At 45.6% G+C, this 22,441-nt stretch overlaps 1 protein-coding gene across 6 annotated transcripts in view; it reads left to right on the forward strand.

Moving 5' to 3' along the window:
- Positions 1–22,441, forward strand: part of NBEA (neurobeachin) — a 915,436-nt gene that overhangs the window by 1,199 nt on the left and 891,796 nt on the right. The window lies entirely within an intron of this gene.

Genomic DNA, 22,441 nt, shown 5'->3' on the forward strand with positions numbered 1-22,441 from the left:
GTGTGCAGGGAGTCACGCGTGTGATGAGATCGGGGGGGGTCATGCGTGTGCAGGGAGTTACGCGTGTGATGAGATCAGGGGGGGGTCATGCGTGTGCAGGGAGTTGCGCGTGTGATGAGATCGGGGGTGGGTCATGTGTGTGCAGGGAGTTACGCTTGTGATGAGATCGGGGGTGGGTCATGCGTGTGCAGGGAGTCACGCGTGTGATGAGATTGGGGGTGGGTCATGTGTGTGCAGGGAGTTACGCGTGTGATGAGATCGGGGGTGGGTCATGTGTGTGCAGGGAGTTACGCGTGTGATGAGATCGGGGGTGGGTCATGTGTGTGCAGGGAGTTACGCGTGTGATGAGATCAGGGGGGGGGGGGTCATGCGTGTGCAGGGAGTCACGCGTGTGATGAGATCGGGGGGGGTCATGCGTGTGCAGGGAGTTACGCGTGTGATGAGATCAGGGGGGGGTCATGCGTGTGCAGGGAGTTGCGCGTGTGATGAGATCAGGGGGGGGTCATGCGTGTGCAGGGAGTTACGCGTGTGATGAGATTAGGGGGGGGGTCATGCGTGTGCAGGGAGTTACGCGTGTGATGAGATCAGGGGGGGGTCATGCGTGTGCAGGGAGTTACGCGTGTGATGAGATCAGGGGGGGGGGTCATGCGTGTGCAGGGAGTTACGCGTGTGATGAGATCAGGGGGGGGTCATGCGTGTGCAGGGAGTTACGCGTGTGATGAGATCAGGGGGGGGTCATGCGTGTGCAGGGAGTTACGCGTGTGATGAGATCGGGGGGGGTCATGCGTGTGCAGGGAGTTACGCGTGTGATGAGATCGGGGGGGGTCATGCGTGTGCAGGGAGTTACGCGTGTGATGAGATCAGGGGGGGGTCATGCGTGTGCAGGGAGTTACGCGTGTGATGAGATCGGGGGGGGTCATGCGTGTGCAGGGAGTTACGCGTGTGATGAGATCGGGGGGGGGGTCATGCGTGTGCAGGGAGTTACGCGTGTGATGAGATCGGGGGGGGGGTCATGCGTGTGCAGGGAGTTACGCGTGTGATGAGATCGGGGGGGGGGTCATGCGTGTGCTACGCCACATACATGGATGTGTGTATGGAGATATATATGTATAATATGGTGGATGAGTGTATGTATAATGTGTGTAATATATAGATATGCTATAATGGATGTGTGGGTGCATGGATCTATGTATAATGTATATAGTGTGTCTGTGTAATGTTTATGTATATGTGTAATATATGATGTGTGTATGTTCCTATAATGTTGGTATTTCGGCGGTTTCCTCCTTCCATGCACGTTCCCGGGCCGGCAGATGACTGTAGAAGGCATGGGGTTCCATCCGGGTGACTCCCCCATATTCCCGAGGCTCCTGACACAGGCCTCCTCCTCGCCGTCCACCTCTGCCCGGGCCTCGTCCTGCAGGGATGGTTGTAGCGGCACGCTTAGCCAACATTAGTAGTCTTTCGTCCCGCTGCCGGCCGTTCATGGCAGTGAATTGATGTTGTGGCTTTGAGGTTGCTACAAGTTCTCTACAGAGAGCAATGAGACAATGTAGGGTCCGGAGGGCAGATATGCGGGGGTCTTCACGGCGGTGGCCTCCTCCCCCCAGCAGCTGCCCTGTAATGGTGGATGCCGATGAGGTGGATCTAAGGGTTTTCGGGACTCGGCCTTGCATGGATTCCACCTTTATGGTATTATTAAGATTTGTACTGTTTATGAGACAAGATTATAAGACCGTCCTCTTGCGTCTGCCCCCGTCCTCCCATCACAGCCGACGTGACCCAATAATCCCCGCGCCGAGGCTTTCCACCCGCTTCATTAGCACAGTCTTAAGAATCCCAATTCCAACTAATGGCTTAATGCACACAGCCATGAAATGCCTTCATTGTCTTGGTAACGTGGGCGCACGGCCGTCACGTTGGTGCTGACAGAGGAGAGTTCACGGGTACAGCGTCTTGTCTCCTCCGGTCAGGTGCTGAGTGGATGATGCCGCTGCTGCCATCTGCTTCCTTTGCGTTTGACCTGATGCAGGAGCTGCGGCAGCGCAGGGGAACGAGAGCGGCTGATGGGGGAATATTTACGTTGGGATTTAGGGCTTGGTGTAACTAGACCGGCGGTGAGCAGCTGAGATCAAGGAGTCTGGATAATAGGAGAGATATATATGGTGACAATAGATATTGGGGGTCTCTATGGCTCCTGCGCTGCAGTAACGGTTAGGATTCCCACTCATGGGAGTTGTGCTGTCCATTATTTCTATAGGGTGGTGACGGACACAACCTGGGTGCTGCAGTCTTTGGAACGAATGGTAATTGACATGTTAAGTTTAAGCCGAGAGGGTGTGAAGTCATTAATACCGCCCGGTCCATCATCCTCGTCAGTATTCTGTGCCCGCTGTTTCACCTCTTGCCTGACAACACCCAAGGCTCTGTTTTTGATTAGCTTGCCTTGGCACGACAGAATTTTGCACCAGGATGGGTAATCAAAAGGAGCCCTGGATGTCATCAGGTGAGAGGTGGCGCAGTGGCCAAAGATCACGGGCGTGAATGATGGACCAGGCCGTGTAAAACTAGTTGCACCAACTCTTTCTTCTGCCCCGTGCTGGGTATATTCACAGGCAGCAGATTTGTTTTGCAGATATATCTGTCGTATTCTTGTGATTGGGATTTGTAGGAATCCATGCCCCTGCTGCAAAAATGCCCCCATTAAAACGTATCTGTCATGTAAGAGCACACTATAGTGCTCTTCCCATTCTATGTGATGGCATATCCTAGGTCACGGCTCGGCAACTACTTGTTTTGAGACTACAACCCCCAGTTTGATTTGACAGCAGAATAGAGGTGGAGTGCCGCAGGCTGGTGACCCCTGTACTAGAATCGCATTATTATTGCAGTGAGGGTCTCCGTAGAGTGAAAGGGTGTCCGTATTTATGTAGCGTCGCTTCCTCTTCTAATTTTCTTTCTGCACCCTGGAGCCCCCCGCTACGGGGCTGGAAATTGCAGCAGGTAGTAGTGGGGGAGTGTAGGGGGCGCTGCTGTAGGGGAAAAAAATTAAAGGGAATGTAGCAGTACATTGGGGCTCTGGGGTCTTACTCCAACCAATCTTAATGTCATGGAGCATCCTAGTGATGTCTGTCATTTTGTGGCAGGGAGACCCCTTTAAGGTATCCAAAATATGGCCAACGTTTGAAGACCTAGTGGTGGTGGTCAGGTCAGTATTGGGTGTTGTGCGTAATTATGCACTACGGACAGAAGTATTGGGACATCTACCCATTGCACCTACAGGGGTTTTTATGAGCTCCCACCCTATATCCGTAGGCATTAATATGGAGGTGATCCTCCCCCTTCTGCAGCTAGAACCGCTTCGCTCTTCCAGGAGGGCTTTCTACAAGGTTTGGTGACACGTCTTGCAGTATTTTACAATAAGTGATTCCCCCCCCCCATCCATGCTGTAGTAATTGGAATAAGTCCCCCCTCACCGTGTATTGAATGTGCGTGGAGCGCTGTCCCTCCAATGAGCGCCAGGAAGCTAATCAGTCTGGAGAGCATTGTGGGGCGGACGCTGCTACACAATGACGTAAGGAAATAAATGAATCTCATTCTGTGATGGCCCCCGGAGTTGGGATCGGAGGCGGCTGCTGTGGATGCTGAGCGCCATCACGTCACCCAGGAGCAATCCTCCCATCTCTGCTGCTGCTTCTATAGGAAGGATCCACTAAGATTTACACAGTGTATTACTTTTACTGATATCTCCGGGAGAAGACGGCATCAGTCAGATGTTATTGCCATTAAACATGAGTATAGGAGGGACAATCATCCTGTAATGTCTGCTGCCTAGCATCTTAGGGTGGTGTAAGGTGGGTGATGGCATATTGTGGTTTTTACATATTATTTTGTATATGCCATACATAACATTTTCTTACTCCACTGATAAAATGGCAGTATGCTCCTCCAGTCTGACTTCCATACTCATTATCATGCATGCTGGATATGTCACGCATCTATAATGCCAGGCCTGGCATCTGCTCTCCTGCAGAAGAAGTGAGACCTATATGGGCAGTAAATGTATAATGAGAAGCAGAAAAGACAGAATATGTTATATATTGGGTGTAGTAACATGCTCTTCATATACGTTTGTATTACTTGAGTCTTATATGGCAGTTTATTAGGACCCACGATTTGTACAGATTGTTTTGGCTTTTGAGGAAAACCTCTTATTGAGATATATATATATATATATATATATATATATATATATATATATATATATATATATATATATATATATATATTAAACTCCTTATTGAATTACTATGACACTGACTCGCTGCAGGCTACCCTCATAATCTGCCATTTTTTACGTACCCACCGTGAGGCAAATTTATGAAAGTTTCTGAGGGCTCGTACAGACGACTGTATTTTTGGTCCCACGTGATATGACCAAACATCGCATCACCCGCGGACCAATGTTCGATAGGACCGTGCACATTTCTGATCTTTCCACGGACAGAGTCCATCCGAGGGAAAAAAAAATCGTTGCATGCCGGATTTGCATCTGTAAAATGGATCACAGTCGGCTATGCAAGCCTGTGGGTCAGTAGAAAGCATCGGACTGCACTCAGATGACATCTAGGGTGGTCCGATTTTCACGGACTGATAGACTGGAGAAGATGGTTACTATATACTCCTCATCTGAGAAAATCATTGGACCACACTCTGATTATAGCCAGACTTCCATAACCAGCCTGACTCTCTGGGATGAGGGATAATGCGCTGTTCTGTGAGGTAAACCTTCCTGAAAGTAATACTATTAAAGGGACCTGTCACCTCGTTTTTCCCCAATAAGATGCGGCCACTGCCTTTCGGGGATTATCTACAGCATTCTGTAATGCTGTATATCTGCCCCCGATCCGACCTGAAAGAGAAGAAAAACAAGTTTTATTATATTCACCGGGGGGGGCGGTCCGGTGTGGTCCGGGTCTGAAAGGGTGTCGCAGGTCTGGGTCCGGCGCCTCTCATCTTCTTTCAACACTGCCTTGCTGCTTGCTTCATCGCTCTGGGGCCATCGTGCTCCTGCGCAGGCGCACTGGTCTGTCCTGTTAAGGGCAGAGTCAAGTACTGCAGTGCGCAGGCGCCGGACCTCTCTGACCTTTCCTGGCACCTGCGCCCTCAACAGGACAGACCAGTACGCCTGTGCAGAAGCGCTATGGCCCCGGAGCGATGAAGCAAGCAGGAGGGGTGCGTCGAAAGAAGATGAGAAGCGCTGGACCCAGACCTGCGACGCCCATCATACCGGACGGCCCCCCCTTGGTGAGTATAATAAAACTTGTTTTTCTTATCTTTCAGGTTGGATCTGGCGCTTGTCTTCAACATTACAGAATGCTGTAGATAATCCCTGAAAGGAGCATCTACTTGGCTGAGCGCTCCTATGCTCACTGTGAGAGAGCCGCTGCCAGACATTTCTGGCAGCAGCTTTAGCTCTTATCATATGTTCACACGGCGGCTTCTTCAGGCAGATTGCGCCTGGAACCTTTCTGAAATGGAGCTAAAACAACTTCAAGGAGAAACTCATCGTACACACAGCAATGACCAAATGACTTGCTGTGCACGTTTGTTCTTTTTTTACTTCTTTTAAGCACTTCATAAAGCGGCTAAAATAAGTGACTTGTCAATCGTCCACGGACCCCATAAACGAGGCCGTCTGCCGGACCCCTCGTCATTCTAATGGGTGCATGGACGCGTTGGTGTTTCCCATAGCTACCAACCACAGCGCAGCTTTCATTTTGGGGTTTTGGAATCAGAGCTACACTGTGATTGGTTGGTGTAGGCGACACTGATATCTGGGGGGGGTTTATGAACCTGCGAATAAATGCAGGATGGGCAGAGGAAAAACCTAAAAGCCAAGTCTGCAATACACGCAAGATAAAGCACAAATCAGGTGCAATTTCCTATAGGGCCAATTAGTCAACAAAAGGATCGTCCCTCAGATAGTCACATGCCAGATACCGTACTTTTCCCCTATAGAATGGCGAGCCCCCCATACACAATACACTGTCGGCTGAACCTGCTCTTAGTCTGATGTTTATGGGCCTGTCTTCCAAAGGAACAAAAAGATCGGGCCTGCTAATCCAACATGTCCAATCCTTCTCCCCTTAGCCATATGTTGGGGAAGGTCAGGAGGCACATTGGATTGTTGGCTCCTATAGACTCGGTCCACACTGCGTCTGTGCCCACTGCCTCATCCGTGCCCTCAGGAGGTGTGCGCCTGACAGCCTCCGCATCCATACTCCATAGGGACCCGCTGCATGGCATGCGTTGCTCTGCCCTCTGTATAGGAAAGTGCAGTCTGTGGCTTTCCGATATGCAGGCGCCGGCCAGATGGAGGCTGACAGACCCTTTAGGCCTCCATCTTGTGAATGGTCGCCTAGCCTTACTTTAAAGTAAGAAAACACAAGTAGGAAATCCAGCTTCTATTTTGGGTTATGTGGAGGAGATTCAGATTCAAAAATTGGTTCAAATAGGTTGTTATACATTGCACGTAAATTAATAGCCAAGCATTGGTTAAATGAAGAACCGCCGACAATACAAGAATATATTAGACAATCAGACTTTTTTTGTAAATATGGAAAAAGGTATTTATGGCAAAAAAAATAAACCGGGAGAAAACGTTCAACACATTGTGGACACTGTGGGTGGAGAGACGATGATCCCGAAAGGAGGACGTACTTCTATAAGGAGGGGGTGCGCTGTAACTGAAGATATGTGACCTTGCTGGACATTGTAATGTCTGGACTCTGCTGCTTTGTTTGAAAATCATTAATAAAAATTTAACTGATTAAAAAAAAAAGAAAAATCCAGCTGTATGCAGGTGTCGCTTTTGGTCGATATCCAGCTGGGGCTGCAGTGCTTCATGGAAACTGTGCTAACCACTGAACCGCCATGCTGCCCCCTAAAATGGCTAACCAAGAGTCTTCGGCGTGCTCTAATAATATGTTCAAGTCCTCGTTGCTGATGAGTTGCGGCTGTTGGACAGCCATGAGACATGCAGCCGCGGGCACTCGAATATATTATTCGAGCATGCTGAAGTCACTCGGTTAGCACCCAAGCATGCTCAGATAACACCTTACCCCAGCACGTTCACTCATCACTAATAAGTACATGAACACTAATGTAACCTATATACATAAAGCAAAGTGAGTCGGCAAAAGCCTTGAGAGTCCAGTGGCATATTTATTCTTTTCTTACTCATCATTTGCTGTTGTCTCACTGACATCTACAACAGGATGACTGGAGAGACTTGGGGCAGGATGTCTACTACCACAGTAGCAGGGATGAGACCATGACGTTTTTAATTATATTTTTCACTCAACATTCTGTACTGATTTTCACTATGGAAAGAAGAGTGTACACGTCTGCTTTGATGGAACCGAAAAATGTCTTTATGCCTCCTGAAATAGTCCTGCTGCTTCCTATATAGTGCAATGTAGGTGCAGTTCCCATTCTGACTGCAGGTCTAATAATCCAAACTCCCAACCTCATGATACACTGTGCAGCTGGCTGCTTAGGCCTTGGGTCATTAGACCCTTTGTTAGGCCAGGACATATGGCTGTGTTACAAGCTTTTTTACAGTGTTCTAGTATGCTGTATGTATGTCTCCAATCCCTCGTCAAGGCACAAAAAAATACCACTAGTTATACTCACAGTCCAGTCCCATGGGCGTCTCTCCTCTTGATCCGGCACCTCCTCTCTTCCTACGATCACCGTCCTCCTTCCCAGCTTCGTGTGAATGACGCGTCCTATGTTACCCACACAGTCTTCCCAGCTTCGTGTGAATGACGCGTCCTATGTTACCCACACAGTCTTCCCAGCTTCGTGTTAATGACGCGTCCTATGTTACCCACACAGTCTTCCCAGCTTCGTGTGAATGACGTGTCCTATGTTACCCACACAGTCTTCCCAGCTTCGTGTGACTGACGCGTCCTATGTTACCCACACAGTCTTCCCAGCTTCGTGTGAATGACGCGTCCTATGTTACCCACACAGTCTTCCCAGCTTCGTGTGACTGACGCGTCCTATGTTACCCACACAGTCTTCCCAGCTTCGTGTGACTGACGCGTCCTATGTTACCCACACAGTCTTCCCAGCTTCGTGTGACTGACGCGTCCTATGTTACCCACACAGTCTTCCCAGCTTCGTGTGAATGACGCGTCCTATGTTACCCACACAGTCTTCCCAGCTTCGTGTGAATGACGCGTCCTATGTTACCCACACAGTCTTCCCAGCTTCGTGTGAATGACGCGTCCTATGTTACCCACACAGTCTTCCCAGCTTCGTGTTAATGACGCGTCCTATGTTACCACACAGTCTTCCCAGCTTCGTGTGAATGACGTGTCCTATGTTACCCACACAGTCTTCCCAGCTTCGTGTGACTGACGCGTCCTATGTTACCCACACAGTCTTCCCAGCTTCGTGTGAATGACGCGTCCTATGTTACCCACACAGTCTTCCCAGCTTCGTGTGACTGACGCGTCCTATGTTACCCACACAGTCTTCCCAGCTTCGTGTGACTGACGCGTCCTATGTTACCCACACAGTCTTCCCAGCTTCGTGTGACTGACGCGTCCTATGTTACCCACACAGTCTTCCCAGCTTCGTGTGAATGACGCGTCCTATGTTACCCACACAGTCTTCCCAGCTTCGTGTGAATGACGCGTCCTATGTTACCCACACAGTCTTCCCAGCTTCGTGTGAATGACGCGTCCTATGTTACCCACACAGTCTTCCCAGCTTCGTGTGAATGACGCGTCCTATGTTACCCACACAGTCTTCCCAGCTTCGTGTGAATGACGCGTCCTATGTTACCCACACAGTCTTCCCAGCTTCGTGTGAATGACGCGTCCTATGTTACCCACACAGTCTTCCCAGCTTCGTGTGAACGACGCGTCCTATGTTACCCACACAGTCTTCCCAGCTTCGTGTGAACGACGCGTCCTATGTTACCCACACAGTCTTCCCAGCTTCGTGTGAACGACGCGTCCTATGTTACCCACACAGTCTTCCCAGCTTCGTGTGAACGACGCGTCCTATGTTACCCACACAGTCTTCCCAGCTTCGTGTGAACGACGCGTCCTATGTTACCCACACAGTCTTCCCAGCTTCGTGTGAACGACGCGTCCTATGTTACCCACACAGTCTTCCCAGCTTCGTGTGAACGACGCGTCCTATGTTACCCACACAGTCTTCCCAGCTTCGTGTGAACGACGCGTCCTATGTTACCCACACAGTCTTCCCAGCTTCGTGTGACTGACGCGTCCTATGTTACCCACACAGTCTTCCCCAAACGCGCTCCTGCACAGGCGTACGTCACTGTCCTGCCGAGAGCAGAGCAAAGTGTTGTCATGCGCATGCACCTGGTTCCTTCAAGCAAAGGAACATGGAGGAGAGGTTATCACTTTAGGTTGCTTGGCTGGGACCATTTGTAACTTTCCTATTAGACCATTTCTGCAAAATCCAAGAAAGCGCTCTTTAAAAGAGATCTCCATCAGAACATTTTGAACAGGTCTATGCAGAATAATCAGTAAATGTTTGTGTGGTAGACCTTACATCAGCAGTTCTTGGTTTGCCCAAATTTGATAATTTCTAACATTTTCCATAGGAGTATGTGCCCACGATCCGAAGTGGCAGCGCTTTGGACATAGCACAAGTTTGCTGCATCCAAAGCTACTGTCTGTTGAACGCAGATGAATCCGCATGTGTTCACTGAACCGTGCAGATTCACTGTGTCCAATACATTGTACGGGTGACATTTATCTTGCGGAAACTCGCGTCTTCCCTTGAGAAATTGACATGCGGTCTGGAGAGACGTGCTGCTTGTCCATCTCCACGGGTAAGCCGTGGGCGTCTCTGGACGCATAGTGGACATGGGATCCCATCCACTACGCTGAAACATCTGGACTACTTTTGCAAGGCACTGTATTCAGGCTGTCCAGCAGCCGAAAGGCTGTGTTCACACACAGCGTTTTTTTAGCGGTTTTTACCGCGGTTTTCACTATAAAACCGCTAAAAATAAGCTGCAAAGTCATTTCTATGCATTTTGCACTTTCTGTGCACATTGATGCGTTTTCTACCGCGAAAAAACCGCATCGCGGTAAAAAACGCAGCATGCACATTAATTTAGCGTTTTTTTCCGCGGTTTAGGCTTCTCCCATGCTTTTAGAAACCGCTGCGGTAAAAAACGCATCAAAACCGCCGCGGAAAAATAGGTGCGGTTTCTGGGAAGGGATTCAGGTTTTTGTGCAGAAATTTTCTGCAACGTGTGCACATACCCTTAATCATGCAGCTGCTTCGAAACAAACTAAATCTCCGAGCACTCCAAAATACTTGGAGATCACCCGAGCATGCTCTGGTAAACCCAAGCAACGAGTATACTCGCTCATCACTAATCTGGACACTGCACCAAGTACGCAGCGTCCAACTCGCAGCATTTACTGATCGTGGGCACATACCCTAATGGTTCCTGCCAGCCAACTCGGACAACCATCTGTAGACTGTTTCAGGGTTTGTGCCCCTCATCAGTACAGAGTGCAGTACTGGTTGGCTGAATGAAATTCCTTAAATGCAGCTCAGATAGGGGTTCACTAATTCTATGGGACCCGGCATGGAGACTTATTTTCAGGACAATGCTCCAAGGGGAAAAAAATAAGCAAAGTAGCTAGCGTCAGGCAAACCAAAGACTGCATCCATAGGCGGCACTTTTTTGTTGTTGTTTTTTTTCCCCCCTCATTCCTTGTTTGACTGGTATGAGCTAGCCTGTATATTGGTCTTGAAAATAAATAAGTTTCTGTATCAAGTGGGATCTCTAAATTGAAACTTCCAGTTTCCAGTAGGACATGTCGCAGCATGAGACCTTGTGAACATGCAGGTATGGTGTACACTGACGTTTCATTAGTATGCGTGCCTGTGAAAAAAATAGTCTGTTATGTAAGAAAATGACTCATTTGTATCTTTTTACCTTCTAAGTACGCGGAGAGATTCGGACAAATTTATTGGAATTGCCCATTAATTAATTTGATGTATGTCGCGGTTAACATGTGAGGGAATCGCGCAGATCCTACTGCTTTCACCAATTTGTCAGGGGACTCGATTGCACTGCCTCCATTCGTCAGGACAATTAAACAATTGACTGACGGGTGATGAACAAGGCCGGGGGTGCTTCCAGTCGTAGACCATTATTGGGGAACTCCCAGTGAACCTCAGATTCCATCTCATGGAATATACATACTTACCCCGGTACTGTCACTGCCAAATCCAAAGTAACGAAAGGAACTACTAGCTACCACCACCAATCGTTTATACAGGCTGATTGGACACCAGTTACAGGTATCATAAAGCTTCAGGGGTGCGGTTTATAGATCAAGAGGAACAGAGCTATTACATCTCATATATAAAGCTCAACTGTGTGTATGTCCGGGATTTGCATCCGCACCGTCGCAGCTACAGCCACAAAATTTGGCACAGTCACACGTCTGGACCCCGAGAGTGTCCTAGGCTATGATGTGAGGCGAAATTTTAACCCCGCGCATTCCAATTCCCCAAACAATTTTGCCCCTATCTACACAATGGGGAAAAAGTGTGTATCAAGCCCCGCCTCTCATTATGTCATAATGGTTACCATGGCGACGCTGATGTCATAGGTTGCAAGCCCCGACGCTCATTATGATGTCATAATGGTTGACTATGGGATGGAGGATGTGTGATGGGTATATGGGCACTGGACTATGGGATGGAGGATATGTGTGACTGGTATATGGGCACGGGACTATGGGATGGTGGATATGTATGATGGGTATATGGGCACGGGACTATGGGATGGAGGATGTGTGAAGGGTATATGGGCACGGGACTATGGGATGGAGGATGTGTGAAGGGTATATGGGCACGGGACTATGGGATGGAGGATGTGTGAAGGGTATATGGGCACGGGACTATGGGATGGAGGATGTGTGAAAGGTATATGGGCACGGGACTATGGGATGGCGGATATGTATGATGGGTATATGGGCACGGGACTATGGGATGGAGGATGTGTGATGGGTACATGGGAACGGGACTATGGGATGGAGGATGTGTGATGGGTATATGGGCACTCGACTATGGGATGGCAAATATGTATGATGGGTATATGGGCATGGGACTATGGGATGGAGGATGTGTGATGGGTATATGGGCACTCGACTATGGGATGGCAAATATGTATGATGGGTATATGGGCATGGGACTATGGGATGGCGGATATGTATGATGGGTATATGGGCACGGGACTATGGGATGGAGGATACATATGTTGGGTATATGGGCATGGGACTATGAGATGAAGGATGTGTGATGGGTATATGGGCACTCGACTATGGGATGGAGGATATGTATGATGGGTATATGGGCACGGGACTATGGGATAGAGGATAATTATAATTTGTTATAACTAACCACAGTTAGTTACTATGCCCGAGCAGCGCTGGGCTCTTCAGCTAGTTTTATATATTATATCTGGAAAGGTAGGCAGTGCTTATGAAACGTATACAAAGGTATATACAATTGCATGGCATAAAAAGTGATAACAAAAGAAAAGTACTAAACCTGATGTTGCAGGAATGGCTTTTCTCTTTATGGAGGGAAGCACCACGATTAGGAAAATGGAACGCTTACGGAAAACTGTCTTACACAAAATGAACTATGACACAAACCTAAATTTTGTCTTTGTGGATTTTAATTTTTCTCCACAACAGTGTAACTTTGCTCCAAAGCAATTACGGTAAATAAAAAAAAATGATACAATGGGTTAATCGGTTTACCAACTCTTAGCAGTTATTGTTTGGGTGTTAGGTCAGAGTATGACCAGGATGGATAACCTAAGCCTTATCAACTCATCTGGTTCCTTGATACACAGCCTTATCATTTCCACCTTGGGCGGCCTCAGATCTTCAATTTCTATGTTGCTCAGTATTTTACTTGAACTTTCTGTGTAGATCTCAGGAGGTTTGATAACTGCTTGTTAAGTCTTTTTAGAAAACTTGACACTTCTGCAGGCGAGGTCACTGCTTAACTTTTTGGATCTAGAAGATGAAAATATTTATTTTGGGAATCCTGTGAGGAGGGAACCTATAACATATTATTGTTAGTCCTCCTGCCTTCATCTCTCCCCAGTTAGAACTGCAATTTGGAGCACATATTGGTCTATTTAATGTAAAGAAAATCTTATTTTTCCTGATCTGTAACTCGCCAATTCTTTTCAGTATTTCTTAATCCGCTTTCAGAAAGTACTATAGATGTAGGAACTTCCTTTCCCAGCATGCATTAACCGTACCATTGTCCTACAGTCTTTGGGAGTGATTTTTTTTTATTTTTTTTTAAATATGTCAATTGGAGTAAATGAGCCTAAGTTTGTTGAAAGTGTCCATTTAGGCTGCATGCCCACGATCAACAATGCTAGCGTTCTGGACGCAGAGTATTTTTGCGTCCAAAATGCCATGTTGTGCAGTACCAGCGCATTGGATGGGATTAATAAAAACCCCTTGCCGACTGTGCTTATTTATGTTGCAATAATCACCTGCGGTGTGGGTTTTGGAGCTGCAGAATGTCAGCTTCTGTTGGCGGAAACGTTGAGTGTTCTGTACAAAATTTCCCCATAGACTTGCATTAGATGCGGTAAGTCCACAGGTAAAAATAAATCGCATGCGTTGTGTGTTTGCACATGTGTTTTTTTTTTTTTTTTTTAGCCTGCTTTACCTAATACAGTTGTGGCCAAAAGTATTGACACCCCTGCAATTCTGTCAGATAATACTCAGTTTCTTCCTGAAAATGATTGCAATCACAAATTCTTTGTTATTATCTTCATTTAATTTGTCTTAAATGGAAAAACACAAAAGAGAATGAAGCAAAACATTGATCATTTCACACAAAACTCCAAAAATGGGCCAGACAAAAGTATTGGCACCCTCAGCCTAATACTTGGTTGCACAACCTTTAGCCAAAATAACTGCGACCAACCGCTTCCGGTAACCATCAATGAGTTTCTTACAATGCTCTGCTGGAATTTTAGACCATTCTTCTTTGGCAAACTGCTCCAGGTCCCTGATATTAGAAGGGTGCCTTCTCCAAACTGCCATTTTTAGATCTCTCCACAGGTGTTCTATGGGATTCAGGTCTGGACTCATTGCTGGCCACCTTAGAAGTCTCCAGTGCTTTCTCTCAAACCATTTTCTAGTGCTTTTTGAAGTGTGCTTTGGGTCATTGTCCTGCTGGAAGACCCATGACCTCTGAGGGAGACCCAGCTTTCTCACACTGGACCCTACATTATGCTGCAAAATTTGTTGGTAGTCTTCAGATTTCATAATGCCATGCACACGGTCAAGCAGTCCAGTGCCAGAGGCAGCAAAGCAACCCCAAAACATCAGGGAACCTCTGCCATGTTTGACTGTAGGGACCGTGTTCTTTTCTTTGAACGCCACTTTTTTTCTCCTGTAAACTCTATGTTGATGCCTTTGCCCAAAAAGCTCTACTTTTGTTTCATCTGACCAGAGAACATTCTTCCAAAACTTTTTAGGATTTTTTAGGTAAGTTTTGGCAAACTCCAGCCTGGCTTTTTTATGTCTCGGGGTAAGAAGTGGGGTCTTCCTGGGTCTCCTACCATACAGTCCCTTTTCATTCAGACGCCGACGGATAGTATCGGTTGACACTGTTGTACCCTTGGACTGCAGGGCAGCTTGAACTTGTTTGGATGTTAGTCGAGGTTCTTTATCCAACATCCGCACAATCTTGCGTTTTAATCTCTTGTCAATTTTTCTTTTCCGTCCACATCTAGGGAGGTTAGTCACAGTGCCATGGGCTTTAAACTTCTTGATGACACTGCGCACGGTAGACACAGGAACATTGAGGTCTTTGGAGATGGACTTGTAGCCTTGAGATTGCTCATGCTTCCTCACAATTTGGTTTCTCAAGTCCTCAGACAGTTCTTTGGTCTTCTTTCTTTTCTCCATGCTCAATGTGGTACACACAAGGACACAGAACAGAGGTTGAGTCAACTTTAATCCATGTCAACTGGCTGCAAGTGTGATTTAATTATTGCAAACACCTGTTAGGTGCCACAGGTAAGTTACAGGTGCTGTTAATTACACAAATTAGAGAAGCATCACATGATTTTTCGAACAGTGCCAATACTTTTGTCCACCCTCTTTTTTATGTTTGGTGTGGAATTATATCCAATTTGGCTTTAGGACAATTCTTTTTGTGTTTTTTCATTTAAGACAAATTAAATGAAGATAATAATACCAAAGAATTTGTGTTTGCAATCATTTTCAGGAAGAAACTGAGTATTATCTGACAGAATTGCAGGGGTGTCAATACTTTTGGCCACAACTGTAAATAATTTTTAAACACTTGGGGTCCCCATTATTTTTGATAACCAGCCAAGGTAAAGCAAAAAGCTGTGGGCTCATATTATCAGGCTTGGAAGGTCTCTGATTATTGGGTCCTTCCCAGCCTAAAAATGCAAACCTTCAGCTGTCCCAGAATTAGCGCATTACATTAGATGCACCAATTTTGACATTTTGCCCGGCTGTTCCTGATTGCCCTGGTGCTGTGGCATCAGGTATTTGAATAAAGACTCCCCCACACTATCCCTTGTTCATCAATTTATTAAAAAAAATAAAGAAAATCTCATGCATGTCCACAGTAATCCACTGAATCTGATTCAATCCAGAAATAGATACATGAACAACTCTTCCTTGTTCACCAATTTATTTGTTAAAATGCTCCCATGAAGCGCCGTTGTAGTTCCTGTTCCTCAAACCTGTCTACAGCGTCTGTGAATAGCAGTAAAGTTCCTGCTGAATGCAGCAAGACCCTGTAGGTCTGTTAGTGATGTCATCATTACGCTGCTCCTGTGAATAGCAGAAGCTTCACTGCTATTCACAGACGCCGGATACAGATTTGGGGAGCAGTTTGCTTTATCTTGGCTGGTTATCAAAAATTGAGGGGACTCCACATAAATTTTTTTTTTTCATTTATTTGGTAACATGTACAGTAAACTGCAAACACTGTTCTAATTACTATTAGTTATCTATTTGTATCTTTGCACATCTAATCTAACATACCAAAGGGAGACAAAAAGGCATGCCTGAAAAAATGCAAGTGAGATGAGATGCACGATTCATACGGAAATTCAGCTGCGTGAAAGCCTGAACAAACACTGATTGTGGGGACTTACCATTAACCTGTCAGCAGGATTGTGCACAGTAACCTACACACAGTGTCAGGTGGGCGCCGTTATACTGATTACAATAGCACCTGGTGATCAAATCTGTCTTGTGGTTGTTGTTTAATCTTTATTTTCAGTTTTCGGTTAATGATATACAGTGCCTACAAGTAGTATTCAACCCCTGCAGATTTAGCAGGTTTACACATTCGGAATTAACTTGGCATTGTGACATTTGGACTGTAGATCAGCCTGGAAGTGTGAAATGCACTGCAGCAAAAAAGAATGTTATTTCTTTGTTTAATTTTTTTTTAAATTGTGAAAAGTTTATTCAGAGGGTCATTTATTATTCAACCCCTCAAACCACCAGAATTCTGTTTGGTTCCCCTAAAGTATTAAGAAGTATTTCAGGCACAAAGAACAATGAGCTTCACATGTTTGGATTAATTATCTCTTTTTCCAGCCTTTTCTGACTATTTAAGACCATCCCCAAACTTGTGAACACCACTCATACATGGTCAACATGGGAAAGACAAAGGAGCTTTCCAAGGCCATCAGAGACAAGATGGTGGAGGGTCACAAGGCTGGCAAGGGGTACAAAACCCTTTCCAAGGAGTTGGGCCTACCTTTCTCCACTGTTGGGAGCATCATCCGGAAGTGGAAGGCTTATGGAACTACTGTTAGCCTTCCACGGCCTGGACAGCCTTTGAAAGTTTCCTCCCGTGCCGAGGCCAGGCTTGTCCGAAGAGTCAAGGCTAACCCAAGGACAACAATGAAGGAGCTCCGTTAAGATCTCATGGCAGTGGGGACATTGGTTCCAGTCAATACCATAAGTAACGTACTCCACCGCAATGGTCTCCGTTCCAGACGAGCCCATAATGTACCTTTACTTTCATAGCGTCATGTCAAGGCTCGTCTACAGTTTGCTCATGATCACTTGGAGGACTCTGAGACAGATTGGTTCAAGGTTCTCTGGTCTGATGAGACCAAGATCGAGATCTTTGGTGCCAACCACACACGTGACGTTTGGAGACTGGATGGCACTGCATATGACCCCAAGAATACCATCCCTACAGTCAAGCATGGTGGTGGCAGCATCATGCTGTGGGGCTGTTTCTCAGCCAAGGGACCTGGCCATCTGGTCCGCATCCATGGGAAGATGGATAGCACGGCCTACCTGGAGATTTTGGCCAAGAACCTTCGCTCCTCCATCAAGGATCTTAAGATGGGTCGTCATTTCATCTTCCAACAAGACAACGACCCAAAGCACACAGCCAAGAAAACCAAGGCCTGGTTCAAGAGGGAAAAAAATCAAGGTGTTGCAGTGGCCTAGTCAGTCTCCTGACCTTAACCCAATTGAAAACTTGTGGAAGGAGCTCAAGATTAAAGTCCACATGAGACACCCAAAGAACCTAGATAACTTGGAGAAGATCTGCATGGAGGAGTGGGCCAAGATAACTCCAGAGACCTGTGCCGGCCTGATCAGGTCTTATAAAAGACGATTATTAGCTGTAATTGCAAACAAGGGTTATTCCACAAAATATTAAACCTAGGGGTTGAATAATAATTGACCCACACTTTTATGTTTAAAATTTATTAAAATTTAACTGAGCAACATAAATTTTTGGTTTGTAAGATTTATGCATCTGTTAATAAATCCTGCTCTTGTGTGAAGTTTGAAGGCTTTAACTTATTTGCATGTTATCAAACCTGCTAAATCTGCAGGGGGTTGAATACTACTTGTAGGCATTGTACCTGTGCTCCGGGGCGGCCTGTGGTAGGGGGGGGTCTTCATGTGGTGCTCGGATTAGATATTCAAAATGCTGAATGCTGGCAGGTCACTGATCCCTCACTGACCTGCCCCCTAGTTTACATAGTGAATATTATATGTAAATACTGGGAAAAAAAAAACGCACTCCCTTCTGCTGGCAGCTGCCGGCCATGGCACCTGCACTTCATAATAATTGCATGTATAATAGGCATATAATTGTTATGGTTGAGGTTATCGTGATATTGCAAAAAAAACATTTGAAAATGGCTTCAGCGCAGTAGCAGCTATAGTTGAATATAGAGATGATCTGATAGCTGCTACTGTGCATGCGCCGGCGGCGTCATCTTGCTAGAGGAAAAAAAAAATTCCTCCAAGATGGTGCTGGCGGGACCTGCAGCTATTGGATCCCCTCTATATACAACGATAGCTGCTACTGCGCTGAAGCCATTTTCAAATTTGTGGGTTTTTTTTTAATAAATACCAGCATAACCTCAACCATAATTATATGCAAATTACACATGTGATTATGCTTGCGCCTGCCTGCAGAAGTTTTTTTTTTTTTTTTCTTCTTACTATGTATATATAATTAACCAGTTTCTAGCCATGTTAACTCTTAAAACGCCTGGGATTTAAAACGCATGCGCCTAAAAAAAGCAAATGCATGCAAAACGCACGATGCGATTCTATTGCGCACGAAGAGCAGCGCTAAAAAACGCTAGTGTGAAACTAGCCTAAGTTAGGTTTTTTCATTGTACTTTTTAAGTGCGTTTTTTCAACATGTCTTTATCTAATTTTTTATGCTGCTTTTTGTTTTTGGTGTCATGTTTTCAATAAAGCTTTGTTTTTGTTTTGTTTTTTTATATTGTCTGGTGTTTGACAAACCTTTTAATGTTATAGTCATGTACTGATTACATGGATTTTTTTATTTCTGCGATTCCGCTGCGGAAATGTACTATAAACGCATGTGTATTTTTTTTTACCTATGCATTTTCCATATCTGATGCAATTCTGTAGGAAATATTCATTCTTAATAATTTGTGTACCCGCAAGAGAAATGAAAACAGGTTGAGGTTTCAATGCGTACCGCAGGTCTGTTTACACGGAGTTTAAAAAAAAAAAAGCCAGAAAATTACTATGGGCAGAAGATTTTGTATAAATCCTTTCCACATTACTGTAACTGTAAGATGATGCTGTGCTTTTGACGTAATGAAAATGCGCAATGTCAGAAACGCACCAAAAATTGATCAGAGACCCCACCACCCATGTCTGGTGGCCTACCTATGGAGGAACATAAACCGCAGTCTGAAATCGGACATGGTGGATCCTTACCTTCCCTGACGATCAGTTGGCCATACACATTAGACTCTCGTCTAACCTGTCACTATCCGCGTGTTCGGCTGACATTAGTTTGTGTATGGAGGGCTTATGTGCACACAACATTCATACAGAAAAAATGTATACGCATAGAAAAGCTCCCAATGTATACTTCAACGTTCCCATAGACCCCATCACTAGATGTTTGCCAAACGTGTGAGGGGTTGTCCTCTGTAGCTGGTATTCGCCTACATACTGTTTACCTGTTAAGTAAAGCTAATCTGAATTGCTTTCCTATCCAGAGGGGACCACAGGAGAAAGAAAAGGGCGTGCGGTGTACTTTTAGCACAATGGCTCCTCTGACCTCTAGCCTTGCTGTGGCCGTTGCCAGGAGTCCACCTTTTTAGTGTATGTGCCGTCAATGGCTATAAACAGTATGTGGAATTAGGATTCAAATCTGTCCCTCGCCCCATTGTTACAGCGGCTCCCAGCAAATTCAACTATTTAATCGCCTTCGGCTTGATCTTCAGCCATAGCGACTTGATGGATGAACACTCTATGTAGATTGATCTTGTGTAAGCCTAGATAAGTCCACCAGGGTCTCCTCTGACGTTATCTTGATAGCATCAAGCCATCAGGTTGCTGGTTTTCCTCTTCACCTTGTTCCTTCTATTATTCTGACCATGATGTCCTCCAGTGGTTGATATGTGTCCATAATCGGCAGGTTGTAGCTTTGTGGTCTTTGCTTCGAGTAATACATCTGTCTTGGATTTGTTCCAAAACTGATTTGTTTGTTCTTCTTGCCAGCCATGGTATTGAGAACATCCTCCTCCAGCACCACATTTCAAAGGCGTTGATTCTTCTTCTGTCATGTTTTTTTTTTTTTATCGTCCAGGTTTTGCATCCTTATGTTATTACAGAAAAGCCCAGATCATGTACACGCTGCGTCTTCGTCACCACCAGTGAAATTTTCCTCTATTAAAGACCTTGTCCAGTGGCTGTTGATTTGCCCATAGCTCTTCTGTAGACTTCTATCCTGATCTCCAGTGGAGGCGCTGAAGATGTGCATCTTGTGGAGGGGCTACCCTCTTCCGCTAACAGCCCCTTAGTAGCTCTTGCCTCTTTTTGGTTTCTCTTAGTTGGCGTTTTGATCGGTATTGTAACTTCCTATTTTTTCCATTACACTTTACAGACGACATCTTTCTTCTCTGTGTCCTTAACGTTTATCCCAGGGCGTGTCAGCAGGACATGGCAGTATAAAGGCTCGTTTTTCCCTTCTGCGCTGTATCTGAGGAATGCACCTCACTACATCATCAATCTCCACTGTCATCTACTCTAGAAATGCTGCCCAGCACCTCCTGGTATTCTTATCTGTTTCAGAACAGATTGCTAGACTGTGAATTCACCAGGACTAGTGCAACAATCGCACAGGTCTGCCGCATATAGTGCAGGTTGTAGAAGCGGCCATCTGGGAAGAGCCAGGGTGGCTATTTATTGCTCCAGAAATAAGACATTTCATGGAAAGCAACTGGGCACAGCCTAGGGATTAGCGTGAGCGCTGGGCGCCTACTGTAGCTCGTTTCAGTCCTGTATGTGGTATATACATTGTAACAAAGCAGCCATCTCTTGTCTCTTACAGCTGTCAGTGCCAGTAATCTTGCCTTGTAGAACGATTGGTTAAATGCTCATGTAATGCTGCCACATTTAGATCAATATTTCCATTGCTTTGGTAGAAGCCGTACTTGACGTATTTTATAATTTAATATGGAAGAATTGAATCCACTGACTGTGTGTATAGATCCTGTAGACCAGTGAGGGCCCAAACTGCAATCCAAAACCCACTTATTGCAAAGTGCCGACACGGCAATTTTAACCTGAATACTGAGACTTTAGTTTAGAAAAGCAATTTATACATTACCACGCTATAGAGTCTATAGCAAAGAGCTTGTAAGCGCTGCACTCCAAGCCTAAGATACTAGCCAGCGATTGCGGCGGAGGCCTGTTCTCGAGAATGGAGAGGATTTTTAATCAAAAGTAAAATGGCAACGTTTGTTTTTCACAACATCTTTGCAATTGTGACCCTTTTATCATGATGAAACTAACCCTTTAAAGGGAGTCTGTCACCCCATGGGACGCTTTTAAGCTATTATTGGCATACCCATAATAAAATGGTTAAACCAGCCTTACCTGTATGCCTCATAGCGGCGGTAAAATGAATAGGGGGCGCCCCCTGAGGAAGGAGTCCTTTGGCTCCGAAACGCGCGTCGGGGACTGGACCGACCCCACTACCACCACTGCTTCCAGGTATAGCATTATTACCTTTTGCCTTTATCCCTGATGCTTTACATAGCATCAGTTATGTATGTTATGTGCTCTTTACGGGCAGGGCAGTTTGTCATCTAACAGGATATTATCCTTTGGCTATGTGGTGATGCCTCTGTACACTCCTTGCCATAACAATGTTTGCCATTCTTTCCCTGTCCGATTATTGTCAATTTGTTTACCTTAATACGTTCTATTCCTGGTGCGATGCTTGCAGTGTGGCTGGTCCCCTTTTTTGACCATGATGCTGTTTATTCCTGTCTTTTCCCTACCATGCACCGTATGTCCTTATAAAATATCTTTTACATTATTTAATAAAATTTGTTTTTTATGGACTTCTGACTGCTTTTTCTCCTTGGGTAGTTTCTCATAGCGGCGGTGTAGATGTTGAGAAATGCAGTTTTAATCTTTTTATATTAATAATAATAATCTTTATTTATATAGCGCCAACATATTCCGCAGCGCTTTACAGTTGAACAGTTTCAAACACAACAGTCATAAGTAACAACGTTAACAATACAATAATTAAAGCGAAATAAGACGACCCTGCTTGTGGAGCTTACAATCTATAATGAGGTGGGGGAGATACAAAGCATAGGTTTGTATTTACAATGATGTATTTACAATGACGGTCCAGCCATCTTCAGGGGGTGGGGGTTAGATGGAGATAGTGAATGGGCTACACACACACACAAACATAACATGACTTTGATTACTGAATGTGATAGGCCGCTCTGAACAAATGCGTTTTGAGCGAGCGCCTAAAACTATGCAAATTGTGGATG

Source organism: Dendrobates tinctorius, unplaced genomic scaffold, assembly GCF_039654945.1.
Source record: "Dendrobates tinctorius isolate UK_male_01 unplaced genomic scaffold, ASM3965494v1 ptg000075l, whole genome shotgun sequence".
NCBI lineage: Eukaryota > Metazoa > Chordata > Amphibia > Anura > Dendrobatidae > Dendrobates > Dendrobates tinctorius.